At 47.2% G+C, this 26,435-nt stretch overlaps 48 non-coding genes across 48 annotated transcripts; 34 read left to right on the forward strand and 14 right to left on the reverse strand.

Moving 5' to 3' along the window:
* The first annotated feature begins 27 nt into the window (after positions 1 to 27).
* Positions 28 to 109, forward strand: TRNAL-UAG (transfer RNA leucine (anticodon UAG)). Its single transcript has one exon. It is a non-coding gene; the product is annotated as a tRNA-Leu (tRNA).
* Positions 110 to 690: 581 nt separating this feature from the next.
* Positions 691 to 772, forward strand: TRNAL-AAG (transfer RNA leucine (anticodon AAG)). The gene has a single exon. It is a non-coding gene; the product is annotated as a tRNA-Leu (tRNA).
* Positions 773 to 1,368: 596 nt separating this feature from the next.
* On the reverse strand, positions 1,369 to 1,442 carry TRNAI-AAU (transfer RNA isoleucine (anticodon AAU)). The gene has a single exon. It is a non-coding gene; the product is annotated as a tRNA-Ile (tRNA).
* A 170-nt stretch (positions 1,443 to 1,612) lies between these two features.
* Positions 1,613 to 1,694, forward strand: TRNAL-UAG (transfer RNA leucine (anticodon UAG)). Its single transcript has one exon. It is a non-coding gene; the product is annotated as a tRNA-Leu (tRNA).
* A 581-nt stretch (positions 1,695 to 2,275) lies between these two features.
* On the forward strand, positions 2,276 to 2,357 carry TRNAL-AAG (transfer RNA leucine (anticodon AAG)). The gene has a single exon. It is a non-coding gene; the product is annotated as a tRNA-Leu (tRNA).
* Positions 2,358 to 3,546: 1,189 nt separating this feature from the next.
* TRNAL-AAG (transfer RNA leucine (anticodon AAG)) lies at positions 3,547 to 3,628 on the forward strand. The gene has a single exon. It is a non-coding gene; the product is annotated as a tRNA-Leu (tRNA).
* An 840-nt stretch (positions 3,629 to 4,468) lies between these two features.
* On the forward strand, positions 4,469 to 4,550 carry TRNAL-UAG (transfer RNA leucine (anticodon UAG)). Its single transcript has one exon. It is a non-coding gene; the product is annotated as a tRNA-Leu (tRNA).
* Positions 4,551 to 5,131: 581 nt separating this feature from the next.
* TRNAL-AAG (transfer RNA leucine (anticodon AAG)) lies at positions 5,132 to 5,213 on the forward strand. Its single transcript has one exon. It is a non-coding gene; the product is annotated as a tRNA-Leu (tRNA).
* Positions 5,214 to 5,801: 588 nt separating this feature from the next.
* Positions 5,802 to 5,875, reverse strand: TRNAI-AAU (transfer RNA isoleucine (anticodon AAU)). The gene has a single exon. It is a non-coding gene; the product is annotated as a tRNA-Ile (tRNA).
* A 170-nt stretch (positions 5,876 to 6,045) lies between these two features.
* TRNAL-UAG (transfer RNA leucine (anticodon UAG)) lies at positions 6,046 to 6,127 on the forward strand. The gene has a single exon. It is a non-coding gene; the product is annotated as a tRNA-Leu (tRNA).
* Positions 6,128 to 6,708: 581 nt separating this feature from the next.
* TRNAL-AAG (transfer RNA leucine (anticodon AAG)) lies at positions 6,709 to 6,790 on the forward strand. The gene has a single exon. It is a non-coding gene; the product is annotated as a tRNA-Leu (tRNA).
* A 596-nt stretch (positions 6,791 to 7,386) lies between these two features.
* TRNAI-AAU (transfer RNA isoleucine (anticodon AAU)) lies at positions 7,387 to 7,460 on the reverse strand. Its single transcript has one exon. It is a non-coding gene; the product is annotated as a tRNA-Ile (tRNA).
* A 170-nt stretch (positions 7,461 to 7,630) lies between these two features.
* On the forward strand, positions 7,631 to 7,712 carry TRNAL-UAG (transfer RNA leucine (anticodon UAG)). Its single transcript has one exon. It is a non-coding gene; the product is annotated as a tRNA-Leu (tRNA).
* Positions 7,713 to 8,293: 581 nt separating this feature from the next.
* Positions 8,294 to 8,375, forward strand: TRNAL-AAG (transfer RNA leucine (anticodon AAG)). The gene has a single exon. It is a non-coding gene; the product is annotated as a tRNA-Leu (tRNA).
* Positions 8,376 to 8,956: 581 nt separating this feature from the next.
* TRNAI-AAU (transfer RNA isoleucine (anticodon AAU)) lies at positions 8,957 to 9,030 on the reverse strand. The gene has a single exon. It is a non-coding gene; the product is annotated as a tRNA-Ile (tRNA).
* A 170-nt stretch (positions 9,031 to 9,200) lies between these two features.
* TRNAL-UAG (transfer RNA leucine (anticodon UAG)) lies at positions 9,201 to 9,282 on the forward strand. Its single transcript has one exon. It is a non-coding gene; the product is annotated as a tRNA-Leu (tRNA).
* A 581-nt stretch (positions 9,283 to 9,863) lies between these two features.
* On the forward strand, positions 9,864 to 9,945 carry TRNAL-AAG (transfer RNA leucine (anticodon AAG)). The gene has a single exon. It is a non-coding gene; the product is annotated as a tRNA-Leu (tRNA).
* A 596-nt stretch (positions 9,946 to 10,541) lies between these two features.
* Positions 10,542 to 10,615, reverse strand: TRNAI-AAU (transfer RNA isoleucine (anticodon AAU)). Its single transcript has one exon. It is a non-coding gene; the product is annotated as a tRNA-Ile (tRNA).
* A 170-nt stretch (positions 10,616 to 10,785) lies between these two features.
* On the forward strand, positions 10,786 to 10,867 carry TRNAL-UAG (transfer RNA leucine (anticodon UAG)). The gene has a single exon. It is a non-coding gene; the product is annotated as a tRNA-Leu (tRNA).
* A 581-nt stretch (positions 10,868 to 11,448) lies between these two features.
* Positions 11,449 to 11,530, forward strand: TRNAL-AAG (transfer RNA leucine (anticodon AAG)). The gene has a single exon. It is a non-coding gene; the product is annotated as a tRNA-Leu (tRNA).
* A 596-nt stretch (positions 11,531 to 12,126) lies between these two features.
* TRNAI-AAU (transfer RNA isoleucine (anticodon AAU)) lies at positions 12,127 to 12,200 on the reverse strand. The gene has a single exon. It is a non-coding gene; the product is annotated as a tRNA-Ile (tRNA).
* Positions 12,201 to 12,370: 170 nt separating this feature from the next.
* On the forward strand, positions 12,371 to 12,452 carry TRNAL-UAG (transfer RNA leucine (anticodon UAG)). The gene has a single exon. It is a non-coding gene; the product is annotated as a tRNA-Leu (tRNA).
* Positions 12,453 to 13,033: 581 nt separating this feature from the next.
* Positions 13,034 to 13,115, forward strand: TRNAL-AAG (transfer RNA leucine (anticodon AAG)). Its single transcript has one exon. It is a non-coding gene; the product is annotated as a tRNA-Leu (tRNA).
* Positions 13,116 to 13,711: 596 nt separating this feature from the next.
* Positions 13,712 to 13,785, reverse strand: TRNAI-AAU (transfer RNA isoleucine (anticodon AAU)). The gene has a single exon. It is a non-coding gene; the product is annotated as a tRNA-Ile (tRNA).
* Positions 13,786 to 13,955: 170 nt separating this feature from the next.
* Positions 13,956 to 14,037, forward strand: TRNAL-UAG (transfer RNA leucine (anticodon UAG)). Its single transcript has one exon. It is a non-coding gene; the product is annotated as a tRNA-Leu (tRNA).
* A 581-nt stretch (positions 14,038 to 14,618) lies between these two features.
* On the forward strand, positions 14,619 to 14,700 carry TRNAL-AAG (transfer RNA leucine (anticodon AAG)). Its single transcript has one exon. It is a non-coding gene; the product is annotated as a tRNA-Leu (tRNA).
* Positions 14,701 to 14,780: 80 nt separating this feature from the next.
* Positions 14,781 to 14,862, forward strand: TRNAL-AAG (transfer RNA leucine (anticodon AAG)). Its single transcript has one exon. It is a non-coding gene; the product is annotated as a tRNA-Leu (tRNA).
* Positions 14,863 to 15,458: 596 nt separating this feature from the next.
* Positions 15,459 to 15,532, reverse strand: TRNAI-AAU (transfer RNA isoleucine (anticodon AAU)). Its single transcript has one exon. It is a non-coding gene; the product is annotated as a tRNA-Ile (tRNA).
* Positions 15,533 to 15,702: 170 nt separating this feature from the next.
* TRNAL-UAG (transfer RNA leucine (anticodon UAG)) lies at positions 15,703 to 15,784 on the forward strand. Its single transcript has one exon. It is a non-coding gene; the product is annotated as a tRNA-Leu (tRNA).
* A 581-nt stretch (positions 15,785 to 16,365) lies between these two features.
* On the forward strand, positions 16,366 to 16,447 carry TRNAL-AAG (transfer RNA leucine (anticodon AAG)). Its single transcript has one exon. It is a non-coding gene; the product is annotated as a tRNA-Leu (tRNA).
* A 596-nt stretch (positions 16,448 to 17,043) lies between these two features.
* TRNAI-AAU (transfer RNA isoleucine (anticodon AAU)) lies at positions 17,044 to 17,117 on the reverse strand. The gene has a single exon. It is a non-coding gene; the product is annotated as a tRNA-Ile (tRNA).
* Positions 17,118 to 17,287: 170 nt separating this feature from the next.
* Positions 17,288 to 17,369, forward strand: TRNAL-UAG (transfer RNA leucine (anticodon UAG)). Its single transcript has one exon. It is a non-coding gene; the product is annotated as a tRNA-Leu (tRNA).
* Positions 17,370 to 17,950: 581 nt separating this feature from the next.
* TRNAL-AAG (transfer RNA leucine (anticodon AAG)) lies at positions 17,951 to 18,032 on the forward strand. Its single transcript has one exon. It is a non-coding gene; the product is annotated as a tRNA-Leu (tRNA).
* A 596-nt stretch (positions 18,033 to 18,628) lies between these two features.
* TRNAI-AAU (transfer RNA isoleucine (anticodon AAU)) lies at positions 18,629 to 18,702 on the reverse strand. The gene has a single exon. It is a non-coding gene; the product is annotated as a tRNA-Ile (tRNA).
* Positions 18,703 to 18,872: 170 nt separating this feature from the next.
* Positions 18,873 to 18,954, forward strand: TRNAL-UAG (transfer RNA leucine (anticodon UAG)). The gene has a single exon. It is a non-coding gene; the product is annotated as a tRNA-Leu (tRNA).
* A 581-nt stretch (positions 18,955 to 19,535) lies between these two features.
* Positions 19,536 to 19,617, forward strand: TRNAL-AAG (transfer RNA leucine (anticodon AAG)). Its single transcript has one exon. It is a non-coding gene; the product is annotated as a tRNA-Leu (tRNA).
* A 596-nt stretch (positions 19,618 to 20,213) lies between these two features.
* Positions 20,214 to 20,287, reverse strand: TRNAI-AAU (transfer RNA isoleucine (anticodon AAU)). The gene has a single exon. It is a non-coding gene; the product is annotated as a tRNA-Ile (tRNA).
* Positions 20,288 to 20,457: 170 nt separating this feature from the next.
* On the forward strand, positions 20,458 to 20,539 carry TRNAL-UAG (transfer RNA leucine (anticodon UAG)). Its single transcript has one exon. It is a non-coding gene; the product is annotated as a tRNA-Leu (tRNA).
* A 581-nt stretch (positions 20,540 to 21,120) lies between these two features.
* On the forward strand, positions 21,121 to 21,202 carry TRNAL-AAG (transfer RNA leucine (anticodon AAG)). The gene has a single exon. It is a non-coding gene; the product is annotated as a tRNA-Leu (tRNA).
* A 596-nt stretch (positions 21,203 to 21,798) lies between these two features.
* Positions 21,799 to 21,872, reverse strand: TRNAI-AAU (transfer RNA isoleucine (anticodon AAU)). Its single transcript has one exon. It is a non-coding gene; the product is annotated as a tRNA-Ile (tRNA).
* Positions 21,873 to 22,042: 170 nt separating this feature from the next.
* TRNAL-UAG (transfer RNA leucine (anticodon UAG)) lies at positions 22,043 to 22,124 on the forward strand. Its single transcript has one exon. It is a non-coding gene; the product is annotated as a tRNA-Leu (tRNA).
* A 581-nt stretch (positions 22,125 to 22,705) lies between these two features.
* On the forward strand, positions 22,706 to 22,787 carry TRNAL-AAG (transfer RNA leucine (anticodon AAG)). Its single transcript has one exon. It is a non-coding gene; the product is annotated as a tRNA-Leu (tRNA).
* A 596-nt stretch (positions 22,788 to 23,383) lies between these two features.
* TRNAI-AAU (transfer RNA isoleucine (anticodon AAU)) lies at positions 23,384 to 23,457 on the reverse strand. Its single transcript has one exon. It is a non-coding gene; the product is annotated as a tRNA-Ile (tRNA).
* Positions 23,458 to 23,627: 170 nt separating this feature from the next.
* On the forward strand, positions 23,628 to 23,709 carry TRNAL-UAG (transfer RNA leucine (anticodon UAG)). The gene has a single exon. It is a non-coding gene; the product is annotated as a tRNA-Leu (tRNA).
* A 581-nt stretch (positions 23,710 to 24,290) lies between these two features.
* Positions 24,291 to 24,372, forward strand: TRNAL-AAG (transfer RNA leucine (anticodon AAG)). Its single transcript has one exon. It is a non-coding gene; the product is annotated as a tRNA-Leu (tRNA).
* Positions 24,373 to 24,968: 596 nt separating this feature from the next.
* Positions 24,969 to 25,042, reverse strand: TRNAI-AAU (transfer RNA isoleucine (anticodon AAU)). Its single transcript has one exon. It is a non-coding gene; the product is annotated as a tRNA-Ile (tRNA).
* A 170-nt stretch (positions 25,043 to 25,212) lies between these two features.
* On the forward strand, positions 25,213 to 25,294 carry TRNAL-UAG (transfer RNA leucine (anticodon UAG)). The gene has a single exon. It is a non-coding gene; the product is annotated as a tRNA-Leu (tRNA).
* A 581-nt stretch (positions 25,295 to 25,875) lies between these two features.
* Positions 25,876 to 25,957, forward strand: TRNAL-AAG (transfer RNA leucine (anticodon AAG)). The gene has a single exon. It is a non-coding gene; the product is annotated as a tRNA-Leu (tRNA).
* The last annotated feature ends 478 nt before the right edge of the window (positions 25,958 to 26,435 follow it).

Here is a 26,435-nt window from a genome sequence, read left to right on the forward strand (position 1 = left end):
TTAATGGTTAGCGAGCACTCTTTTGTAGGTAGCATGGCCGAGCGGTCTAAGGCGCTGGAGTTAGGCTCCAGTCTCTTTGGGGGCGTGGGTTCGAATCCCACTGCTGCCAAGCTCTTTTAACAAATGCCTATCCTCGAGGGCTCAAGCGTCTATGAAGTTTCTGCTGCACTTTGCTGGCGTTCCTTGCTCTACACACTGGAATCTCAGAAAAGCAGCATTAGGAAATTGCATGTTTTGGTTGAGAAGTCTTCCAAAGGGCACACTTCTGATGAGATGACTAGTGAAATGTCGTCAACGTTACAAAACAAGTCCAACTCAATGTGACTACCTCCTGTAAGCTAGATTCCACGTTCACACTTTAAGTGTGGACACCAAAAAACAAGCAGCACTAATGAAAAGCTGGCACACTTTTCAGCAGAGTGCCAAGTGAACTAAGTGCCAGAATGCTGCACCCAAAGTCCACTCTCAAGCGTAAAGTGACCACAATCTGCAGCCTCAGAAAGAGGACTGAAGCACATAAGTTGGCATCTTGGCCATCTGTGTCAAACTTCAACAACCTTTCATAATGGATAAAGTGGTGAATACTTGAAGTTGAGAGTTCTGAGGCCTCCAGCACAAGCAATGAATTCAGAGCATGGAATGCAGACTATGTCCCGCCGCTTTTCAGTCATTAGCGAGCACTCTTTTACAGGTAGCATGGCCGAGCGGTCTAAGGCGCTGGATTAAGGCTCCAGTCTCTTCGGGGGTGTGGGTTCGAATCCCACTGCTGCCAAGCTCTTTTAACAAAATCCCTATCCTCAAGGGCTCAAGCATCTCTGATGTTGCTGCAGTTCCTTGCCCAACACACTGGAATCTCAAAGAACACTTACCTCTCTGCTCTAGCAGCATTAGAATAACTGCATTCATTGCATGTTTTGTTTGAGAAGTCTTCCAAAGGGCACACTTCTGGTGACTAGTGAAATGTCATCAACAGTATATAACAAGTCCAACTGAATGTGACTAACTCCTGTAAGCTAGATTCAACACTCCTACTTTAAGTGTAGACAGCAAAAACAAGCAGCAGTAATGAAAAGCTGGCACATTTTGTAGGAGAGTGCCAAGTGAACTTGCCACAGAATGCTGCACCCAAAGTCCACTCTCAAGCGTAAAAGGACCACAACTTGCTGCCTCAGAAAGAGGACAGAAGCACATAAGTTGGCATCTTGGCCATCTGTGTCAAACTTCAACAACCTTTCATAATGGATAAAGTGGTGACCACTTGGAGTGGAGAGATCTGAGGCCTCCAGCACAAGCAATGAATGCAGAACATCGGACAGCAGAAAGCCACAGGGTACACATGCCTGAGACCATAAAGATCAAGCGCACGGATGGCCCGTACGGGGATCGAACCCGCGACCTTGGCGTTATTAGCACCACGCTCTAACCAACTGAGCTAACCGGCCAATATGCGACAGCCCAGCTGGGGCTGTGTCTTTCTTAGCCATCCCAGGCTCTCATTAAAGACAAGCTGCAGGAATTCCAGGTGTGCTATATCTATGCCACGGCCTCATCAATCCATGGAATGTAGAATATGTCCCTCCGCCTTTTAATGGTTAGCGAGCACTCTTTTGTAGGTAGCATGGCCGAGCGGTCTAAGGCGCTGGATTTAGGCTCCAGTCTCTTTGGGGGCGTGGGTTCGAATCCCACTGCTGCCAAGCTCTTTTAACAAATGCCTATCCTCGAGGGCTCAAGCGTCTATGAAGTTTCTGCTGCACTTTGCTGGCGTTCCTTGCTCTACACACTGGAATCTCAGAAAAGCAGCATTAGGAGATTGCATGTTTTGGTTGAGAAGTCTTCCAAAGGGCACACTTCTGATGAGATGACTAGTGAAATGTCGTCAACGTTACAAAACAAGTCCAACTCAATGTGACTACCTCCTGTAAGCTAGATACCACGTTCACACTTTAAGTGTGGACACCAAAAAACAAGCAGCACTAATGAAAAGCTGGCACACTTTTCAGCAGAGTGCCAAGTGAACTAAGTGCCAGAATGCTGCACCCAAAGTCCACTCTCAAGCGTAAAGTGACCACAATCTGCAGCCTCAGAAAGAGGACTGAAGCACATAAGTTGGCATCTTGGCCATCTGTGTCAAACTTCAACAACCTTTCATAATGGATAAAGTGGTGAATACTTGAAGTTGAGAGTTCTGAGGCCTCCAGCACAAGCAATGAATTCAGAGCATGGAATGCAGACTATGTCCCGCCGCTTTTCAGTCATTAGCGAGCACTCTTTTACAGGTAGCATGGCCGAGCGGTCTAAGGCGCTGGATTAAGGCTCCAGTCTCTTCGGGGGCGTGGGTTCGAATCCCACTGCTGCCAAGCTCTTTTAACAAAATCCCTATCCTCAAGGGCTCAAGCATCTCTGATGTTGCTGCAGTTCCTTGCCCAACACACTGACATCTCAAAGAACACTTACCTCTCTGCTCTAGCAGCATTAGAATAACTGCATTCATTGCATGTTTTGTTTGAGAAGTCTTCCAAAGGGCACACTTCTGGTGACTAGTGAAATGTCATCAACAGTATATAACAAGTCCAACTGAATGTGACTAACTCCTGTAAGCTAGATTCAACACTCCTACTTTAAGTGTAGACAGCAAAAACAAGCAGCAGTAATGAAAAGCTGGCACATTTTGTAGGAGAGTGCCAAGTGAACTTGCCACAGAATGCTGCACCCAAAGTCCACTCTCAAGCGTAAAACGACCACAACTTGCTGCCTCAGAAAGAGGACAGAAGCACATAAGTTGGCATCTTGGCCATCTGTGTCAAACTTCAACAACCTTTCATAATGGATAAAGTGGTGACCACTTGGAGTGGAGAGATCTGAGGCCTCCAGCACAAGCAATGAATGCAGAACATCGGACAGCAGAAAGCCACAGGGTACACATGCCTGAGACCATAAAGATCAAGCGCACGGATGGCCCGTACGGGGATCGAACCCGCGACCTTGGCGTTATTAGCACCAAGCGTCTATGAAGTTTCTGCTGCACTTTGCTGGCGTTCCTTGCTCTACACACTGGAATCTCAGAAAAGCAGCATTAGGAAATTGCATGTTTTGGTTGAGAAGTCTTCCAAAGGGCACACTTCTGATGAGATGACTAGTGAAATGTCGTCAACGTTACAAAACAAGTCCAACTCAATGTGACTACCTCCTGTAAGCTAGATACCACGTTCACACTTTAAGTGTGGACACCAAAAAACAAGCAGCACTAATGAAAAGCTGGCACACTTTTCAGCAGAGTGCCAAGTGAACTAAGTGCCAGAATGCTGCACCCAAAGTCCACTCTCAAGCGTAAAGTGACCACAATCTGCAGCCTCAGAAAGAGGACTGAAGCACATAAGTTGGCATCTTGGCCATCTGTGTCAAACTTCAACAACCTTTCATAATGGATAAAGTGGTGAATACTTGAAGTTGAGAGTTCTGAGGCCTCCAGCACAAGCAATGAATTCAGAGCATGGAATGCAGACTATGTCCCGCCGCTTTTCAGTCATTAGCGAGCACTCTTTTACAGGTAGCATGGCCGAGCGGTCTAAGGCGCTGGATTAAGGCTCCAGTCTCTTCGGGGGCGTGGGTTCGAATCCCACTGCTGCCAAGCTCTTTTAACAAAATCCCTATCCTCAAGGGCTCAAGCATCTCTGATGTTGCTGCAGTTCCTTGCCCAACACACTGGAATCTCAAAGAACACTTACCTCTCTGCTCTAGCAGCATTAGAATAACTGCATTCATTGCATGTTTTGTTTGAGAAGTCTTCCAAAGGGCACACTTCTGGTGACTAGTGAAATGTCATCAACAGTATATAACAAGTCCAACTGAATGTGACTAACTCCTGTAAGCTAGATTCAACACTCCTACTTTAAGTGTAGACAGCAAAAACAAGCAGCAGTAATGAAAAGCTGGCACATTTTGTAGGAGAGTGCCAAGTGAACTTGCCACAGAATGCTGCACCCAAAGTCCACTCTCAAGCGTAAAAGGACCACAACTTGCTGCCTCAGAAAGAGGACAGAAGCACATAAGTTGGCATCTTGGCCATCTGTGTCAAACTTCAACAACCTTTCATAATGGATAAAGTGGTGACCACTTGGAGTGGAGAGATCTGAGGCCTCCAGCACAAGCAATGAATGCAGAACATCGGACAGCAGAAAGCCACAGGGTACACATGCCTGAGACCATAAAGATCAAGCGCACGGATGGCCCGTACAGGGATCGAACCCGCGACCTTGGCGTTATTAGCACCACGCTCTAACCAACTGAGCTAACCGGCCAATATGCGACAGCCCAGCTGGGGCTGTGTCTTTCTTAGCCATCCCAGGCTCTCATTAAAGACAAGCTGCAGGAATTCCAGGTGTGCTATATCTATGCCACGGCCTCATCAATCCATGGAATGTAGAATATGTCCCTCCGCCTTTTAATGGTTAGCGAGCACTCTTTTGTAGGTAGCATGGCCGAGCGGTCTAAGGCGCTGGATTTAGGCTCCAGTCTCTTTGGGGGCGTGGGTTCGAATCCCACTGCTGCCAAGCTCTTTTAACAAATGCCTATCCTCGAGGGCTCAAGCGTCTATGAAGTTTCTGCTGCACTTTGCTGGCGTTCCTTGCTCTACACACTGGAATCTCAGAAAAGCAGCATTAGGAAATTGCATGTTTTGGTTGAGAAGTCTTCCAAAGGGCACACTTCTGATGAGATGACTAGTGAAATGTCGTCAACGTTACAAAACAAGTCCAACTCAATGTGACTACCTCCTGTAAGCTAGATTCCACGTTCACACTTTAAGTGTGGACACCAAAAAACAAGCAGCACTAATGAAAAGCTGGCACACTTTTCAGCAGAGTGCCAAGTGAACTAAGTGCCAGAATGCTGCACCCAAAGTCCACTCTCAAGCGTAAAGTGACCACAATCTGCAGCCTCAGAAAGAGGACTGAAGCACATAAGTTGGCATCTTGGCCATCTGTGTCAAACTTCAACAACCTTTCATAATGGATAAAGTGGTGAATACTTGAAGTTGAGAGTTCTGAGGCCTCCAGCACAAGCAATGAATTCAGAGCATGGAATGCAGACTATGTCCCGCCGCTTTTCAGTCATTAGCGAGCACTCTTTTACAGGTAGCACGGCCGAGCGGTCTAAGGCGCTGGATTAAGGCTCCAGTCTCTTCGGGGGCGTGGGTTCGAATCCCACTGCTGCCAAGCTCTTTTAACCAAATCCCTATCCTCAAGCATCTCTGATGTTGCTGCAGTTCCTTGCCCAACACACTGGAATCTCAAAGAACACTTACCTCTCTGCTCTAGCAGCATTAGAATAACTGCATTCATTGCATGTTTTGTTTGAGAAGTCTTCCAAAGGGCACACTTCTGGTGACTAGTGAAATGTCATCAACAGTATATAACAAGTCCAACTGAATGTGACTAACTCCTGTAAGCTAGATTCAACACTCCTACTTTAAGTGTAGACAGCAAAAACAAGCAGCAGTAATGAAAAGCTGGCACATTTTGTAGGAGAGTGCCAAGTGAACTTGCCACAGAATGCTGCACCCAAAGTCCACTCTCAAGCGTAAAACGACCACAACTTGCTGCCTCAGAAAGAGGACAGAAGCACATAAGTTGGCATCTTGGCCATCTGTGTCAAACTTCAACAACCTTTCATAATGGATAAAGTGGTGACCACTTGGAGTGGAGAGATCTGAGGCCTCCAGCACAAGCAATGAATGCAGAACATCGGACAGCAGAAAGCCACAGGGTACACATGCCTGAGACCATAAAGATCAAGCGCACGGATGGCCCGTACGGGGATCGAACCCGCGACCTTGGCGTTATTAGCACCACGCTCTAACCAACTGAGCTAACCGGCCAATATGCAACAGCCCAGCTGGGGCTGTGTCTTTCTTAGCCATCCCAGGCTCTCATTAAAGACAAGCTGCAGGAATTCCAGGTGTGCTATATCTATGCCACGGCCTCATCAATCCATGGAATGTAGAATATGTCCCTCCGCCTTTTAATGGTTAGCGAGCACTCTTTTGTAGGTAGCATGGCCGAGCGGTCTAAGGCGCTGGATTTAGGCTCCAGTCTCTTTGGGGGCGTGGGTTCGAATCCCACTGCTGCCAAGCTCTTTTAACAAATGCCTATCCTCGAGGGCTCAAGCGTCTATGAAGTTTCTGCTGCACTTTGCTGGCGTTCCTTGCTCTACACACTGGAATCTCAGAAAAGCAGCATTAGGAAATTGCATGTTTTGGTTGAGAAGTCTTCCAAAGGGCACACTTCTGATGAGATGACTAGTGAAATGTCGTCAACGTTACAAAACAAGTCCAACTCAATGTGACTACCTCCTGTAAGCTAGATACCACGTTCACACTTTAAGTGTGGACACCAAAAAACAAGCAGCACTAATGAAAAGCTGGCACACTTTTCAGCAGAGTGCCAAGTGAACTAAGTGCCAGAATGCTGCACCCAAAGTCCACTCTCAAGCGTAAAGTGACCACAATCTGCAGCCTCAGAAAGAGGACTGAAGCACATAAGTTGGCATCTTGGCCATCTGTGTCAAACTTCAACAACCTTTCATAATGGATAAAGTGGTGAATACTTGAAGTTGAGAGTTCTGAGGCCTCCAGCACAAGCAATGAATTCAGAGCATGGAATGCAGACTATGTCCCGCCGCTTTTCAGTCATTAGCGAGCACTCTTTTGCAGGTAGCATGGCCGAGCGGTCTAAGGCGCTGGATTAAGGCTCCAGTCTCTTCGGGGGCGTGGGTTCGAATCCCACTGCTGCCAAGCTCTTTTAACAAAATCCCTATCCTCAAGGGCTCAAGCATCTCTGATGTTGCTGCAGTTCCTTGCCCAACACACTGACATCTCAAAGAACACTTACCTCTCTGCTCTAGCAGCATTAGAATAACTGCATTCATTGCATGTTTTGTTTGAGAAGTCTTCCAAAGGGCACACTTCTGGTGACTAGTGAAATGTCATCAACAGTATATAACAAGTCCAACTGAATGTGACTAACTCCTGTAAGCTAGATTCAACACTCCTACTTTAAGTGTAGACAGCAAAAACAAGCAGCAGTAATGAAAAGCTGGCACATTTTGTAGGAGAGTGCCAAGTGAACTTGCCACAGAATGCTGCACCCAAAGTCCACTCTCAAGCGTAAAAGGACCACAACTTGCTGCCTCAGAAAGAGGACAGAAGCACATAAGTTGGCATCTTGGCCATCTGTGTCAAACTTCAACAACCTTTCATAATGGATAAAGTGGTGACCACTTGGAGTGGAGAGATCTGAGGCCTCCAGCACAAGCAATGAATGCAGAACATCGGACAGCAGAAAGCCACAGGGTACACATGCCTGAGACCATAAAGATCAAGCGCACGGATGGCCCGTACGGGGATCGAACCCGCGACCTTGGCGTTATTAGCACCACGCTCTAACCAACTGAGCTAACCGGCCAATATGCGACAACCTAGCTGGGGCTGTGTCTTTCTTAGCCATCCCAGGCTCTCATTAAAGACAAGCTGCAGGAATTCCAGGTGTGCTATATCTATGCCACGGCCTCATCAATCCATGGAATGTAGAATATGTCCCTCCGCCTTTTAATGGTTAGCGAGCACTCTTTTGTAGGTAGCATGGCCGAGCGGTCTAAGGCGCTGGATTTAGGCTCCAGTCTCTTTGGGGGCGTGGGTTCGAATCCCACTGCTGCCAAGCTCTTTTAACAAATGCCTATCCTCGAGGGCTCAAGCGTCTATGAAGTTTCTGCTGCACTTTGCTGGCGTTCCTTGCTCTACACACTGGAATCTCAGAAAAGCAGCATTAGGAAATTGCATGTTTTGGTTGAGAAGTCTTCCAAAGGGCACACTTCTGATGAGATGACTAGTGAAATGTCGTCAACGTTACAAAACAAGTCCAACTCAATGTGACTACCTCCTGTAAGCTAGATACCACGTTCACACTTTAAGTGTGGACACCAAAAAACAAGCAGCACTAATGAAAAGCTGGCACACTTTTCAGCAGAGTGCCAAGTGAACTAAGTGCCAGAATGCTGCACCCAAAGTCCACTCTCAAGCGTAAAGTGACCACAATCTGCAGCCTCAGAAAGAGGACTGAAGCACATAAGTTGGCATCTTGGCCATCTGTGTCAAACTTCAACAACCTTTCATAATGGATAAAGTGGTGAATACTTGAAGTTGAGAGTTCTGAGGCCTCCAGCACAAGCAATGAATTCAGAGCATGGAATGCAGACTATGTCCCGCCGCTTTTCAGTCATTAGCGAGCACTCTTTTACAGGTAGCATGGCCGAGCGGTCTAAGGCGCTGGATTAAGGCTCCAGTCTCTTCGGGGGCGTGGGTTCGAATCCCACTGCTGCCAAGCTCTTTTAACAAAATCCCTATCCTCAAGGGCTCAAGCATCTCTGATGTTGCTGCAGTTCCTTGCCCAACACACTGACATCTCAAAGAACACTTACCTCTCTGCTCTAGCAGCATTAGAATAACTGCATTCATTGCATGTTTTGTTTGAGAAGTCTTCCAAAGGGCACACTTCTGGTGACTAGTGAAATGTCATCAACAGTATATAACAAGTCCAACTGAATGTGACTAACTCCTGTAAGCTAGATTCAACACTCCTACTTTAAGTGTAGACAGCAAAAACAAGCAGCAGTAATGAAAAGCTGGCACATTTTGTAGGAGAGTGCCAAGTGAACTTGCCACAGAATGCTGCACCCAAAGTCCACTCTCAAGCGTAAAAGGACCACAACTTGCTGCCTCAGAAAGAGGACAGAAGCACATAAGTTGGCATCTTGGCCATCTGTGTCAAACTTCAACAACCTTTCATAATGGATAAAGTGGTGACCACTTGGAGTGGAGAGATCTGAGGCCTCCAGCACAAGCAATGAATGCAGAACATCGGACAGCAGAAAGCCACAGGGTACACATGCCTGAGACCTGAGATGGCCCGTACGGGGATCGAACCCGCGACCTTGGCGTTATTAGCACCACGCTCTAACCAACTGAGCTAACCGGCCAATATGCGACAGCCCAGCTGGGGCTGTGTCTTTCTTAGCCATCCCAGGCTCTCATTAAAGACAAGCTGCAGGAATTCCAGGTGTGCTATATCTATGCCACGGCCTCATCAATCCATGGAATGTAGAATATGTCCCTCCGCCTTTTAATGGTTAGCGGGCACTCTTTTGTAGGTAGCATGGCCGAGCGGTCTAAGGTGCTGGATTTAGGCTCCAGTCTCTTTGGGGGCGTGGGTTCGAATCCCACTGCTGCCAAGCTCTTTTAACAAATGCCTATCCTCGAGGGCTCAAGCGTCTATGAAGTTTCTGCTGCACTTTGCTGGCGTTCCTTGCTCTACACACTGGAATCTCAGAAAAGCAGCATTAGGAAATTGCATGTTTTGGTTGAGAAGTCTTCCAAAGGGCACACTTCTGATGAGATGACTAGTGAAATGTCATCAACGTTACAAAACAAGTCCAACTCAATGTGACTACCTCCTGTAAGCTAGATACCACGTTCACACTTTAAGTGTGGACACCAAAAAACAAGCAGCACTAATGAAAAGCTGGCACACTTTTCAGCAGAGTGCCAAGTGAACTAAGTGCCAGAATGCTGCACCCAAAGTCCACTCTCAAGCGTAAAGTGACCACAATCTGCAGCCTCAGAAAGAGGACTGAAGCACATAAGTTGGCATCTTGGCCATCTGTGTCAAACTTCAACAACCTTTCATAATGGATAAAGTGGTGAATACTTGAAGTTGAGAGTTCTGAGGCCTCCAGCACAAGCAATGAATTCAGAGCATGGAATGCAGACTATGTCCCGCCGCTTTTCAGTCATTAGCGAGCACTCTTTTACAGGTAGCATGGCCGAGCGGTCTAAGGCGCTGGATTAAGGCTCCAGTCTCTTCGGGGGCGTGGGTTCGAATCCCACTGCTGCCAAGCTCTTTTAACAAAATCCCTATCCTCAAGGGCTCAAGCATCTCTGATGTTGCTGCAGTTCCTTGCCCAACACACTGACATCTCAAAGAACACTTACCTCTCTGCTCTAGCAGCATTAGAATAACTGCATTCATTGCATGTTTTGTTTGAGAAGTCTTCCAAAGGGCACACTTCTGGTGACTAGTGAAATGTCATCAACAGTATATAACAAGTCCAACTGAATGTGACTAACTCCTGTAAGCTAGATTCAACACTCCTACTTTAAGTGTAGACAGCAAAAACAAGCAGCAGTAATGAAAAGCTGGCACATTTTGTAGGAGAGTGCCAAGTGAACTTGCCACAGAATGCTGCACCCAAAGTCCACTCTCAAGCGTAAAAGGACCACAACTTGCTGCCTCAGAAAGAGGACAGAAGCACATAAGTTGGCATCTTGGCCATCTGTGTCAAACTTCAACAACCTTTCATAATGGATAAAGTGGTGACCACTTGGAGTGGAGAGATCTGAGGCCTCCAGCACAAGCAATGAATGCAGAACATCGGACAGCAGAAAGCCACAGGGTACACATGCCTGAGACCATAAAGATCAAGCGCACGGATGGCCCGTACGGGGATCGAACCCGCGACCTTGGCGTTATTAGCACCACGCTCTAACCAACTGAGCTAACCGGCCAATATGCGACAGCCCAGCTGGGGCTGTGTCTTTCTTAGCCATCCCAGGCTCTCATTAAAGACAAGCTGCAGGAATTCCAGGTGTGCTATATCTATGCCACGGCCTCATCAATCCATGGAATGTAGAATATGTCCCTCCGCCTTTTAATGGTTAGCGAGCACTCTTTTGTAGGTAGCATGGCCGAGCGGTCTAAGGTGCTGGATTTAGGCTCCAGTCTCTTTGGGGGCGTGGGTTCGAATCCCACTGCTGCCAAGCTCTTTTAACAAATGCCTATCCTCGAGGGCTCAAGCGTCTATGAAGTTTCTGCTGCACTTTGCTGGCGTTCCTTGCTCTACACACTGGAATCTCAGAAAAGCAGCATTAGGAAATTGCATGTTTTGGTTGAGAAGTCTTCCAAAGGGCACACTTCTGATGAGATGACTAGTGAAATGTCGTCAACGTTACAAAACAAGTCCAACTCAATGTGACTACCTCCTGTAAGCTAGATACCACGTTCACACTTTAAGTGTGGACACCAAAAAACAAGCAGCACTAATGAAAAGCTGGCACACTTTTCAGCAGAGTGCCAAGTGAACTAAGTGCCAGAATGCTGCACCCAAAGTCCACTCTCAAGCGTAAAGTGACCACAATCTGCAGCCTCAGAAAGAGGACTGAAGCACATAAGTTGGCATCTTGGCCATCTGTGTCAAACTTCAACAACCTTTCATAATGGATAAAGTGGTGAATACTTGAAGTTGAGAGTTCTGAGGCCTCCAGCACAAGCAATGAATTCAGAGCATGGAATGCAGACTATGTCCCGCCGCTTTTCAGTCATTAGCGAGCACTCTTTTACAGGTAGCATGGCCGAGCGGTCTAAGGCGCTGGATTAAGGCTCCAGTCTCTTCGGGGGCGTGGGTTCGAATCCCACTGCTGCCAAGCTCTTTTAACAAAATCCCTATCCTCAAGGGCTCAAGCATCTCTGATGTTGCTGCAGTTCCTTGCCCAACACACTGACATCTCAAAGAACACTTACCTCTCTGCTCTAGCAGCATTAGAATAACTGCATTCATTGCATGTTTTGTTTGAGAAGTCTTCCAAAGGGCACACTTCTGGTGACTAGTGAAATGTCATCAACAGTATATAACAAGTCCAACTGAATGTGACTAACTCCTGTAAGCTAGATTCAACACTCCTACTTTAAGTGTAGACAGCAAAAACAAGCAGCAGTAATGAAAAGCTGGCACATTTTGTAGGAGAGTGCCAAGTGAACTTGCCACAGAATGCTGCACCCAAAGTCCACTCTCAAGCGTAAAACGACCACAACTTGCTGCCTCAGAAAGAGGACAGAAGCACATAAGTTGGCATCTTGGCCATCTGTGTCAAACTTCAACAACCTTTCATAATGGATAAAGTGGTGACCACTTGGAGTGGAGAGATCTGAGGCCTCCAGCACAAGCAATGAATGCAGAACATCGGACAGCAGAATGCCACAGGGTACACATGCCTGAGACCATAAAGATCAAGCGCACGGATGGCCCGTACGGGGATCGAACCCGCGACCTTGGCGTTATTAGCACCACGCTCTAACCAACTGAGCTAACCGGCCAATATGCGACAGCCCAGCTGGGGCTGTGTCTTTCTTAGCCATCCCAGGCTCTCATTAAAGACAAGCTGCAGGAATTCCAGGTGTGCTATATCTATGCCACGGCCTCATCAATCCATGGAATGTAGAATATGTCCCTCCGCCTTTTAATGGTTAGCGAGCACTCTTTTGTAGGTAGCATGGCCGAGCGGTCTAAGGCGCTGGATTTAGGCTCCAGTCTCTTTGGGGGCGTGGGTTCGAATCCCACTGCTGCCAAGCTCTTTTAACAAATGCCTATCCTCGAGGGCTCAAGCGTCTATGAAGTTTCTGCTGCACTTTGCTGGCGTTCCTTGCTCTACACACTGGAATCTCAGAAAAGCAGCATTAGGAAATTGCATGTTTTGGTTGAGAAGTCTTCCAAAGGGCACACTTCTGATGAGATGACTAGTGAAATGTCGTCAACGTTACAAAACAAGTCCAACTCAATGTGACTACCTCCTGTAAGCTAGATACCACGTTCACACTTTAAGTGTGGACACCAAAAAACAAGCAGCACTAATGAAAAGCTGGCACACTTTTCAGCAGAGTGCCAAGTGAACTAAGTGCCAGAATGCTGCACCCAAAGTCCACTCTCAAGCGTAAAGTGACCACAATCTGCAGCCTCAGAAAGAGGACTGAAGCACATAAGTTGGCATCTTGGCCATCTGTGTCAAACTTCAACAACCTTTCATAATGGATAAAGTGGTGAATACTTGAAGTTGAGAGTTCTGAGGCCTCCAGCACAAGCAATGAATTCAGAGCATGGAATGCAGACTATGTCCCGCCGCTTTTCAGTCATTAGCGAGCACTCTTTTACAGGTAGCATGGCCGAGCGGTCTAAGGCGCTGGATTAAGGCTCCAGTCTCTTCGGGGGCGTGGGTTCGAATCCCACTGCTGCCAAGCTCTTTTAACAAAATCCCTATCCTCAAGGGCTCAAGCATCTCTGATGTTGCTGCAGTTCCTTGCCCAACACACTGACATCTCAAAGAACACTTACCTCTCTGCTCTAGCAGCATTAGAATAACTGCATTCATTGCATGTTTTGTTTGAGAAGTCTTCCAAAGGGCACACTTCTGGTGACTAGTGAAATGTCATCAACAGTATATAACAAGTCCAACTGAATGTGACTAACTCCTGTAAGCTAGATTCAACACTCCTACTTTAAGTGTAGACAGCAAAAACAAGCAGCAGTAATGAAAAGCTGGCACATTTTGTAGGAGAGTGCCAAGTGAACTTGCCACAGAATGCTGCACCCAAAGTTCACTCTCAAGCGTAAAAGGACCACAACTTGCTGCCTCAGAAAGAGGACAGAAGCACATAAGTTGGCATCTTGGCCATCTGTGTCAAACTTCAACAACCTTTCATAATGGATAAAGTGGTGACCACTTGGAGTGGAGAGATCTGAGGCCTCCAGCACAAGCAATGAATGCAGAACATCGGACAGCAGAAAGCCACAGGGTACACATGCCTGAGACCATAAAGATCAAGCGCACGGATGGCCCGTACGGGGATCGAACCCGCGACCTTGGCGTTATTAGCACCACGCTCTAACCAACTGAGCTAACCGGCCAATATGCGACAGCCCAGCTGGGGCTGTGTCTTTCTTAGCCATCCCAGGCTCTCATTAAAGACAAGCTGCAGGAATTCCAGGTGTGCTATATCTATGCCACGGCCTCATCAATCCATGGAATGTAGAATATGTCCCTCCGCCTTTTAATGGTTAGCGAGCACTCTTTTGTAGGTAGCATGGCCGAGCGGTCTAAGGCGCTGGATTTAGGCTCCAGTCTCTTTGGGGGCGTGGGTTCGAATCCCACTGCTGCCAAGCTCTTTTAACAAATGCCTATCCTCGAGGGCTCAAGCGTCTATGAAGTTTCTGCTGCACTTTGCTGGCGTTCCTTGCTCTACACACTGGAATCTCAGAAAAGCAGCATTAGGAAATTGCATGTTTTGGTTGAGAAGTCTTCCAAAGGGCACACTTCTGATGAGATGACTAGTGAAATGTCGTCAACATTACAAAACAAGTCCAACTCAATGTGACTACCTCCTGTAAGCTAGATACCACGTTCACACTTTAAGTGTGGACACCAAAAAACAAGCAGCACTAATGAAAAGCTGGCACACTTTTCAGCAGAGTGCCAAGTGAACTAAGTGCCAGAATGCTGCACCCAAAGTCCACTCTCAAGCGTAAAGTGACCACAATCTGCAGCCTCAGAAAGAGGACTGAAGCACATAAGTTGGCATCTTGGCCATCTGTGTCAAACTTCAACAACCTTTCATAATGGATAAAGTGGTGAATACTTGAAGTTGAGAGTTCTGAGGCCTCCAGCACAAGCAATGAATTCAGAGCATGGAATGCAGACTATGTCCCGCCGCTTTTCAGTCATTAGCGAGCACTCTTTTACAGGTAGCATGGCCGAGCGGTCTAAGGCGCTGGATTAAGGCTCCAGTCTCTTCGGGGGCGTGGGTTCGAATCCCACTGCTGCCAAGCTCTTTCACCCAAATTCAGAGCATGGAATGCAGACTATGTCCCGCCGCTTTTCAGTCATTAGCGAGCACTCTTTTACAGGTAGCATGGCCGAGCGGTCTAAGGCGCTGGATTAAGGCTCCAGTCTCTTCGGGGGCGTGGGTTCGAATCCCACTGCTGCCAAGCTCTTTTAACAAAATCCCTATCCTCAAGGGCTCAAGCATCTCTGATGTTGCTGCAGTTCCTTGCCCAACACACTGACATCTCAAAGAACACTTACCTCTCTGCTCTAGCAGCATTAGAATAACTGCATTCATTGCATGTTTTGTTTGAGAAGTCTTCCAAAGGGCACACTTCTGGTGACTAGTGAAATGTCATCAACAGTATATAACAAGTCCAACTGAATGTGACTAACTCCTGTAAGCTAGATTCAACACTCCTACTTTAAGTGTAGACAGCAAAAACAAGCAGCAGTAATGAAAAGCTGGCACATTTTGTAGGAGAGTGCCAAGTGAACTTGCCACAGAATGCTGCACCCAAAGTCCACTCTCAAGCGTAAAAGGACCACAACTTGCTGCCTCAGAAAGAGGACAGAAGCACATAAGTTGGCATCTTGGCCATCTGTGTCAAACTTCAACAACCTTTCATAATGGATAAAGTGGTGACCACTTGGAGTGGAGAGATCTGAGGCCTCCAGCACAAGCAATGAATGCAGAACATCGGACAGCAGAAAGCCACAGGGTACACATGCCTGAGACCATAAAGATCAAGCGCACGGATGGCCCGTACGGGGATCGAACCCGCGACCTTGGCGTTATTAGCACCACGCTCTAACCAACTGAGCTAACCGGCCAATATGCGACAGCCCAGCTGGGGCTGTGTCTTTCTTAGCCATCCCAGGCTCTCATTAAAGACAAGCTGCAGGAATTCCAGGTGTGCTATATCTATGCCACGGCCTCATCAATCCATGGAATGTAGAATATGTCCCTCCGCCTTTTAATGGTTAGCGAGCACTCTTTTGTAGGTAGCATGGCCGAGCGGTCTAAGGCGCTGGATTTAGGCTCCAGTCTCTTTGGGGGCGTGGGTTCGAATCCCACTGCTGCCAAGCTCTTTTAACAAATGCCTATCCTCGAGGGCTCAAGCGTCTATGAAGTTTCTGCTGCACTTTGCTGGCGTTCCTTGCTCTACACACTGGAATCTCAGAAAAGCAGCATTAGGAAATTGCATGTTTTGGTTGAGAAGTCTTCCAAAGGGCACACTTCTGATGAGATGACTAGTGAAATGTCGTCAACGTTACAAAACAAGTCCAACTCAATGTGACTACCTCCTGTAAGCTAGATACCACGTTCACACTTTAAGTGTGGACACCAAAAAACAAGCAGCACTAATGAAAAGCTGGCACACTTTTCAGCAGAGTGCCAAGTGAACTAAGTGCCAGAATGCTGCACCCAAAGTCCACTCTCAAGCGTAAAGTGACCACAATCTGCAGCCTCAGAAAGAGGACTGAAGCACATAAGTTGGCATCTTGGCCATCTGTGTCAAACTTCAACAACCTTTCATAATGGATAAAGTGGTGAATACTTGAAGTTGAGAGTTCTGAGGCCTCCAGCACAAGCAATGAATTCAGAGCATGGAATGCAGACTATGTCCCGCCGCTTTTCAGTCATTAGCGAGTACTCTTTTACAGGTAGCATGGCCGAGCGGTCTAAGGCGCTGGGTTAAGGCTCCAGTCTCTTCGGGGGCGTGGGTTCGAATCCCACTGCTGCCAAGCTCTTTTAACAAAATCCCTATCCTCAAGGGCTCAAGCATCTCTGATGTTGCTGCAGTTCCTTGCCCAACACACTGACATCTCAAAGAACACTTACCTCTCTGCTCTAGCAGCATTAGAATAACTGCATTCATTGCATGTTTTGTTTGAGAAGTCTTCCAAAGGGCACACTTCTGGTGACTAGTGAAATGTCATCAACAGTATATAACAAGTCCAACTGAATGTGACTAACTCCTGTAAGCTAGATTCAACACTCCTACTTTAAGTGTAGACAGCAAAAACAAGCAGCAGTAATGAAAAGCTGGCACATTTTGTAGGAGAGTGCCAAGTGAACTTGCCACAGAATGCTGCACCCAAAGTCCACTCTCAAGCGTAAAAGGACCACAACTTGCTGCCTCAGAAAGAGGACAGAAGCACATAAGTTGGCATCTTGGCCATCTGTGTCAAACTTCAACAACCTTTCATAATGGATAAAGTGGTGACCACTTGGAGTGGAGAGATCTGAGGCCTCCAGCACAAGCAATGAATGCAGAACATCGGACAGCAGAAAGCCACAGGGTACACATGCCTGAGACCATAAAGATCAAGCGCACGGATGGCCCGTACGGGGATCGAACCCGCGACCTTGGCGTTATTAGCACCACGCTCTAACCAACTGAGCTAACCGGCCAATATGCGACAGCCCAGCTGGGGCTGTGTCTTTCTTAGCCATCCCAGGCTCTCATTAAAGACAAGCTGCAGGAATTCCAGGTGTGCTATATCTATGCCACGGCCTCATCAATCCATGGAATGTAGAATATGTCCCTCCGCCTTTTAATGGTTAGCGAGCACTCTTTTGTAGGTAGCATGGCCGAGCGGTCTAAGGCGCTGGATTTAGGCTCCAGTCTCTTTGGGGGCGTGGGTTCGAATCCCACTGCTGCCAAGCTCTTTTAACAAATGCCTATCCTCGAGGGCTCAAGCGTCTATGAAGTTTCTGCTGCACTTTGCTGGCGTTCCTTGCTCTACACACTGGAATCTCAGAAAAGCAGCATTAGGAAATTGCATGTTTTGGTTGAGAAGTCTTCCAAAGGGCACACTTCTGATGAGATGACTAGTGAAATGTCGTCAACGTTACAAAACAAGTCCAACTCAATGTGACTACCTCCTGTAAGCTAGATACCACGTTCACACTTTAAGTGTGGACACCAAAAAACAAGCAGCACTAATGAAAAGCTGGCACACTTTTCAGCAGAGTGCCAAGTGAACTAAGTGCCAGAATGCTGCACCCAAAGTCCACTCTCAAGCGTAAAGTGACCACAATCTGCAGCCTCAGAAAGAGGACTGAAGCACATAAGTTGGCATCTTGGCCATCTGTGTCAAACTTCAACAACCTTTCATAATGGATAAAGTGGTGAATACTTGAAGTTGAGAGTTCTGAGGCCTCCAGCACAAGCAATGAATTCAGAGCATGGAATGCAGACTATGTCCCGCCGCTTTTCAGTCATTAGCGAGCACTCTTTTACAGGTAGCATGGCCGAGCGGTCTAAGGCGCTGGATTAAGGCTCCAGTCTCTTCGGGGGCGTGGGTTCGAATCCCACTGCTGCCAAGCTCTTTTAACAAAATCCCTATCCTCAAGGGCTCAAGCATCTCTGATGTTGCTGCAGTTCCTTGCCCAACACACTGACATCTCAAAGAACACTTACCTCTCTGCTCTAGCAGCATTAGAATAACTGCATTCATTGCATGTTTTGTTTGAGAAGTCTTCCAAAGGGCACACTTCTGGTGACTAGTGAAATGTCATCAACAGTATATAACAAGTCCAACTGAATGTGACTAACTCCTGTAAGCTAGATTCAACACTCCTACTTTAAGTGTAGACAGCAAAAACAAGCAGCAGTAATGAAAAGCTGGCACATTTTGTAGGAGAGTGCCAAGTGAACTTGCCACAGAATGCTGCACCCAAAGTCCACTCTCAAGCGTAAAAGGACCACAACTTGCTGCCTCAGAAAGAGGACAGAAGCACATAAGTTGGCATCTTGGCCATCTGTGTCAAACTTCAACAACCTTTCATAATGGATAAAGTGGTGACCACTTGGAGTGGAGAGATCTGAGGCCTCCAGCACAAGCAATGAATGCAGAACATCGGACAGCAGAAAGCCACAGGGTACACATGCCTGAGACCATAAAGATCAAGCGCACGGATGGCCCGTACGGGGATCGAACCCGCGACCTTGGCGTTATTAGCACCACGCTCTAACCAACTGAGCTAACCGGCCAATATGCGACAGCCCAGCTGGGGCTGTGTCTTTCTTAGCCATCCCAGGCTCTCATTAAAGACAAGCTGCAGGAATTCCAGGTGTGCTATATCTATGCCACGGCCTCATCAATCCATGGAATGTAGAATATGTCCCTCCGCCTTTTAATGGTTAGCGAGCACTCTTTTGTAGGTAGCATGGCCGAGCGGTCTAAGGTGCTGGATTTAGGCTCCAGTCTCTTTGGGGGCGTGGGTTCGAATCCCACTGCTGCCAAGCTCTTTTAACAAATGCCTATCCTCGAGGGCTCAAGCGTCTATGAAGTTTCTGCTGCACTTTGCTGGCGTTCCTTGCTCTACACACTGGAATCTCAGAAAAGCAGCATTAGGAAATTGCATGTTTTGGTTGAGAAGTCTTCCAAAGGGCACACTTCTGATGAGATGACTAGTGAAATGTCGTCAACGTTACAAAACAAGTCCAACTCAATGTGACTACCTCCTGTAAGCTAGATACCACGTTCACACTTTAAGTGTGGACACCAAAAAACAAGCAGCACTAATGAAAAGCTGGCACACTTTTCAGCAGAGTGCCAAGTGAACTAAGTGCCAGAATGCTGCACCGAAAGTCCACTCTCAAGCGTAAAGTGACCACAATCTGCAGCCTCAGAAAGAGGACTGAAGCACATAAGTTGGCATCTTGGCCATCTGTGTCAAACTTCAACAACCTTTCATAATGGATAAAGTGGTGAATACTTGAAGTTGAGAGTTCTGAGGCCTCCAGCACAAGCAATGAATTCAGAGCATGGAATGCAGACTATGTCCCGCCGCTTTTCAGTCATTAGCGAGCACTCTTTTGCAGGTAGCATGGCCGAGCGGTCTAAGGCGCTGGATTAAGGCTCCAGTCTCTTCGGGGGCGTGGGTTCGAATCCCACTGCTGCCAAGCTCTTTTAACAAAATCCCTATCCTCAAGGGCTCAAGCATCTCTGATGTTGCTGCAGTTCCTTGCCCAACACACTGACATCTCAAAGAACACTTACCTCTCTGCTCTAGCAGCATTAGAATAACTGCATTCATTGCATGTTTTGTTTGAGAAGTCTTCCAAAGGGCACACTTCTGGTGACTAGTGAAATGTCATCAACAGTATATAACAAGTCCAACTGAATGTGACTAACTCCTGTAAGCTAGATTCAACACTCCTACTTTAAGTGTAGACAGCAAAAACAAGCAGCAGTAATGAAAAGCTGGCACATTTTGTAGGAGAGTGCCAAGTGAACTTGCCACAGAATGCTGCACCCAAAGTCCACTCTCAAGCGTAAAAGGACCACAACTTGCTGCCTCAGAAAGAGGACAGAAGCACATAAGTTGGCATCTTGGCCATCTGTGTCAAACTTCAACAACCTTTCATAATGGATAAAGTGGTGACCACTTGGAGTGGAGAGATCTGAGGCCTCCAGCACAAGCAATGAATGCAGAACATCGGACAGCAGAAAGCCACAGGGTACACATGCCTGAGACCATAAAGATCAAGCGCACGGATGGCCCGTACGGGGATCGAACCCGCGACCTTGGCGTTATTAGCACCACGCTCTAACCAACTGAGCTAACCGGCCAATATGCGACAGCCCAGCTGGGGCTGTGTCTTTCTTAGCCATCCCAGGCTCTCATTAAAGACAAGCTGCAGGAATTCCAGGTGTGCTATATCTATGCCACGGCCTCATCAATCCATGGAATGTAGAATATGTCCCTCCGCCTTTTAATGGTTAGCGAGCACTCTTTTGTAGGTAGCATGGCCGAGCGGTCTAAGGTGCTGGATTTAGGCTCCAGTCTCTTTGGGGGCGTGGGTTCGAATCCCACTGCTGCCAAGCTCTTTTAACAAATGCCTATCCTCGAGGGCTCAAGCGTCTATGAAGTTTCTGCTGCACTTTGCTGGCGTTCCTTGCTCTACACACTGGAATCTCAGAAAAGCAGCATTAGGAAATTGCATGTTTTGGTTGAGAAGTCTTCCAAAGGGCACACTTCTGATGAGATGACTAGTGAAATGTCGTCAACGTTACAAAACAAGTCCAACTCAATGTGACTACCTCCTGTAAGCTAGATACCACGTTCACACTTTAAGTGTGGACACCAAAAAACAAGCAGCACTAATGAAAAGCTGGCACACTTTTCAGCAGAGTGCCAAGTGAACTAAGTGCCAGAATGCTGCACCCAAAGTCCACTCTCAAGCGTAAAGTGACCACAATCTGCAGCCTCAGAAAGAGGACTGAAGCACATAAGTTGGCATCTTGGCCATCTGTGTCAAACTTCAACAACCTTTCATAATGGATAAAGTGGTGAATACTTGAAGTTGAGAGTTCTGAGGCCTCCAGCACAAGCAATGAATTCAGAGCATGGAATGCAGACTATGTCCCGCCGCTTTTCAGTCATTAGCGAGCACTCTTTTACAGGTAGCATGGCCGAGCGGTCTAAGGCGCTGGATTAAGGCTCCAGTCTCTTCGGGGGCGTGGGTTCGAATCCCACTGCTGCCAAGCTCTTTTAACAAAATCCCTATCCTCAAGGGCTCAAGCATCTCTGATGTTGCTGCAGTTCCTTGCACAACACACTGACATCTCAAAGAACACTTACCTCTCTGCTCTAGCAGCATTAGAATAACTGCATTCATTGCATGTTTTGTTTGAGAAGTCTTCCAAAGGGCACACTTCTGGTGACTAGTGAAATGTCATCAACAGTATATAACAAGTCCAACTGAATGTGACTAACTCCTGTAAGCTAGATTCAACACTCCTACTTTAAGTGTAGACAGCAAAAACAAGCAGCAGTAATGAAAAGCTGGCACATTTTGTAGGAGAGTGCCAAGTGAACTTGCCACAGAATGCTGCACCCAAAGTCCACTCTCAAGCGTAAAAGGACCACAACTTGCTGCCTCAGAAAGAGGACAGAAGCACATAAGTTGGCATCTTGGCCATCTGTGTCAAACTTCAACAACCTTTCATAATGGATAAAGTGGTGACCACTTGGAGTGGAGAGATCTGAGGCCTCCAGCACAAGCAATGAATGCAGAACATCGGACAGCAGAAAGCCACAGGGTACACATGCCTGAGACCATAAAGATCAAGCGCACGGATGGCCCGTACGGGGATCGAACCCGCGACCTTGGCGTTATTAGCACCACGCTCTAACCAACTGAGCTAACCGGCCAATATGCGACAGCCCAGCTGGGGCTGTGTCTTTCTTAGCCATCCCAGGCTCTCATTAAAGACAAGCTGCAGGAATTCCAGGTGTGCTATATCTATGCCACGGCCTCATCAATCCATGGAATGTAGAATATGTCCCTCCACCTTTTAATGGTTAGCGAGCACTCTTTTGTAGGTAGCATGGCCGAGCGGTCTAAGGCGCTGGATTTAGGCTCCAGTCTCTTTGGGGGCGTGGGTTCGAATCCCACTGCTGCCAAGCTCTTTTAACAAATGCCTATCCTCGAGGGCTCAAGCGTCTATGAAGTTTCTGCTGCACTTTGCTGGCGTTCCTTGCTCTACACACTGGAATCTCAGAAAAGCAGCATTAGGAAATTGCATGTTTTGGTTGAGAAGTCTTCCAAAGGGCACACTTCTGATGAGATGACTAGTGAAATGTCGTCAACGTTACAAAACAAGTCCAACTCAATGTGACTACCTCCTGTAAGCTAGATACCACGTTCACACTTTAAGTGTGGACACCAAAAAACAAGCAGCACTAATGAAAAGCTGGCACACTTTTCAGCAGAGTGCCAAGTGAACTAAGTGCCAGAATGCTGCACCCAAAGTCCACTCTCAAGCGTAAAGTGACCACAATCTGCAGCCTCAGAAAGAGGACTGAAGCACATAAGTTGGCATCTTGGCCATCTGTGTCAAACTTCAACAACCTTTCATAATGGATAAAGTGGTGAATACTTGAAGTTGAGAGTTCTGAGGCCTCCAGCACAAGCAATGAATTCAGAGCATGGAATGCAGACTATGTCCCGCCGCTTTTCAGTCATTAGCGAGCACTCTTTTACAGGTAGCATGGCCGAGCGGTCTAAGGCGCTGGATTAAGGCTCCAGTCTCTTCGGGGGCGTGGGTTCGAATCCCACTGCTGCCAAGCTCTTTTAACAAAATCCCTATCCTCAAGGGCTCAAGCATCTCTGATGTTGCTGCAGTTCCTTGCCCAACACACTGGAATCTCAAAGAACACTTACCTCTCTGCTCTAGCAGCATTAGAATAACTGCATTCATTGCATGTTTTGTTTGAGAAGTCTTCCAAAGGGCACACTTCTGGTGACTAGTGAAATGTCATCAACAGTATATAACAAGTCCAACTGAATGTGACTAACTCCTGTAAGCTAGATTCAACACTCCTACTTTAAGTGTAGACAGCAAAAACAAGCAGCAGTAATGAAAAGCTGGCACATTTTGTAGGAGAGTGCCAAGTGAACTTGCCACAGAATGCTGCACCCAAAGTCCACTCTCAAGCGTAAAAGGACCACAACTTGCTTCCTCAGAAAGAGGACAGAAGCACATAAGTTGGCATCTTGGCCATCTGTGTCAAACTTCAACAACCTTTCATAATGGATAAAGTGGTGACCACTTGGAGTGGAGAGATCTGAGGCCTCCAGCACAAGCAATGAATGCAGAACATCGGACAGCAGAAAGCCACAGGGTACACATGCCTGAGACCATAAAGATCAAGCGCACGGATGGCCCGTACGGGGATCGAACCCGCGACCTTGGCGTTATTAGCACCACGCTCTAACCAACTGAGCTAACCGGCCAATATGCGACAGCCCAGCTGGGGCTGTGTCTTTCTTAGCCATCCCAGGCTCTCATTAAAGACAAGCTGCAGGAATTCCAGGTGTGCTATATCTATGCCACGGCCTCATCAATCCATGGAATGTAGAATATGTCCCTCCGCCTTTTAATGGTTAGCGAGCACTCTTTTGTAGGTAGCATGGCCGAGCGGTCTAAGGCGCTGGATTTAGGCTCCAGTCTCTTTGGGGGCGTGGGTTCGAATCCCACTGCTGCCAAGCTCTTTTAACAAATGCCTATCCTCGAGGGCTCAAGCGTCTATGAAGTTTCTGCTGCACTTTGCTGGCGTTCCTTGCTCTACACACTGGAATCTCAGAAAAGCAGCATTAGGAAATTGCATGTTTTGGTTGAGAAGTCTTCCAAAGGGCACACTTCTGATGAGATGACTAGTGAAATGTCGTCAACGTTACAAAACAAGTCCAACTCAATGTGACTACCTCCTGTAAGCTAGATACCACGTTCACACTTTAAGTGTGGACACCAAAAAACAAGCAGCACTAATGAAAAGCTGGCACACTTTTCAGCAGAGTGCCAAGTGAACTAAGTGCCAGAATGCTGCACCGAAAGTCCACTCTCAAGCGTAAAGTGACCACAATCTGCAGCCTCAGAAAGAGGACTGAAGCACATAAGTTGGCATCTTGGCCATCTGTGTCAAACTTCAACAACCTTTCATAATGGATAAAGTGGTGAATACTTGAAGTTGAGAGTTCTGAGGCCTCCAGCACAAGCAATGAATTCAGAGCATGGAATGCAGACTATGTCCCGCCACTTTTCAGTCATTAGCGAGCACTCTTTTACAGGAAGCATGGCCGAGCGGTCTAAGGCGCTGGATTAAGGCTCCAGTCTCTTCGGGGGCGTGGGTTCGAATCCCACTGCTGCCAAGCTCTTTTAACAAAATCCCTATCCTCAAGGGCTCAAGCATCTCTGATGTTGCTGCAGTTCCTTGCCCAACACACTGACATCTCAAAGAACACTTACCTCTCTGCTCTAGCAGCATTAGAATAACTGCATTCATTGCATGTTTTGTTTGAGAAGTCTTCCAAAGGGCACACTTCTGGTGACTAGTGAAATGTCATCAACAGTATATAACAAGTCCAACTGAATGTGACTAACTCCTGTAAGCTAGATTCAACACTCCTACTTTAAGTGTAGACAGCAAAAACAAGCAGCAGTAATGAAAAGCTGGCACATTTTGTAGGAGAGTGCCAAGTGAACTTGCCACAGAATGCTGCACCCAAAGTCCACTCTCAAGCGTAAAAGGACCACAACTTGCTGCCTCAGAAAGAGGACAGAAGCACATAAGTTGGCATCTTGGCCATCTGTGTCAAACTTCAACAACCTTTCATAATGGATAAAGTGGTGACCACTTGGAGTGGAGAGATCTGAGGCCTCCAGCACAAGCAATGAATGCAGAACATCGGACAGCAGAAAGCCACAGGGTACACATGCCTGAGACCATAAAGATCAAGCGCACGGATGGCCCGTACGGGGATCGAACCCGCGACCTTGGCGTTATTAGCACCACGCTCTAACCAACTGAGCTAACCGGCCAATATGCGACAGCCCAGCTGGGGCTGTGTCTTTCTTAGCCATCCCAGGCTCTCATTAAAGACAAGCTGCAGGAATTCCAGGTGTGCTATATCTATGCCACGGCCTCATCAATCCATGGAGTGTAGAATATGTCCCTCCACCTTTTAATGGTTAGCGAGCACTCTTTTGTAGGTAGCATGGCCGAGCGGTCTAAGGTGCTGGATTTAGGCTCCAGTCTCTTTGGGGGCGTGGGTTCGAATCCCACTGCTGCCAAGCTCTTTTAACAAATGCCTATCCTCGAGGGCTCAAGCGTCTATGAAGTTTCTGCTGCACTTTGCTGGCGTTCCTTGCTCTACACACTGGAATCTCAGAAAAGCAGCATTAGGAAATTGCATGTTTTGGTTGAGAAGTCTTCCAAAGGGCACACTTCTGATGAGATGACTAGTGAAATGTCGTCAACGTTACAAAACAAGTCCAACTCAATGTGACTACCTCCTGTAAGCTAGATACCACGTTCACACTTTAAGTGTGGACACCAAAAAACAAGCAGCACTAATGAAAAGCTGGCACACTTTTCAGCAGAGTGCCAAGTGAACTAAGTGCCAGAATGCTGCACCGAAAGTCCACTCTCAAGCGTAAAGTGACCACAATCTGCAGCCTCAGAAAGAGGACTGAAGCACATAAGTTGGCATCTTGGCCATCTGTGTCAAACTTCAACAACCTTTCATAATGGATAAAGTGGTGAATACTTGAAGTTGAGAGTTCTGAGGCCTCCAGCACAAGCAATGAATTCAGAGCATGGAATGCAGACTATGTCCCGCCACTTTTCAGTCATTAGCGAGCACTCTTTTACAGGAAGCATGGCCGAGCGGTCTAAGGCGCTGGATTAAGGCTCCAGTCTCTTCGGGGGCGTGGGTTCGAATCCCACTGCTGCCAAGCTCTTTTAACAAAATCCCTATCCTCAAGGGCTCAAGCATCTCTGATGTTGCTGCAGTTCCTTGCCCAACACACTGACATCTCAAAGAACACTTACCTCTCTGCTCTAGCAGCATTAGAATAACTGCATTCATTGCATGTTTTGTTTGAGAAGTCTTCCAAAGGGCACACTTCTGGTGACTAGTGAAATGTCATCAACAGTATATAACAAGTCCAACTGAATGTGACTAACTCCTGTAAGCTAGATTCAACACTCCTACTTTAAGTGTAGACAGCAAAAACAAGCAGCAGTAATGAAAAGCTGGCACATTTTGTAGGAGAGTGCCAAGTGAACTTGCCACAGAATGCTGCACCCAAAGTCCACTCTCAAGCGTAAAACGACCACAACTTGCTGCCTCAGAAAGAGGACAGAAGCACATAAGTTGGCATCTTGGCCATCTGTGTCAAACTTCAACAACCTTTCATAATGGATAAAGTG

Source organism: Aquarana catesbeiana, linkage group LG12, assembly GCF_042186555.1.
Source record: "Aquarana catesbeiana isolate 2022-GZ linkage group LG12, ASM4218655v1, whole genome shotgun sequence".
Classification (NCBI taxonomy): Eukaryota; Metazoa; Chordata; class Amphibia; order Anura; family Ranidae; genus Aquarana; species Aquarana catesbeiana.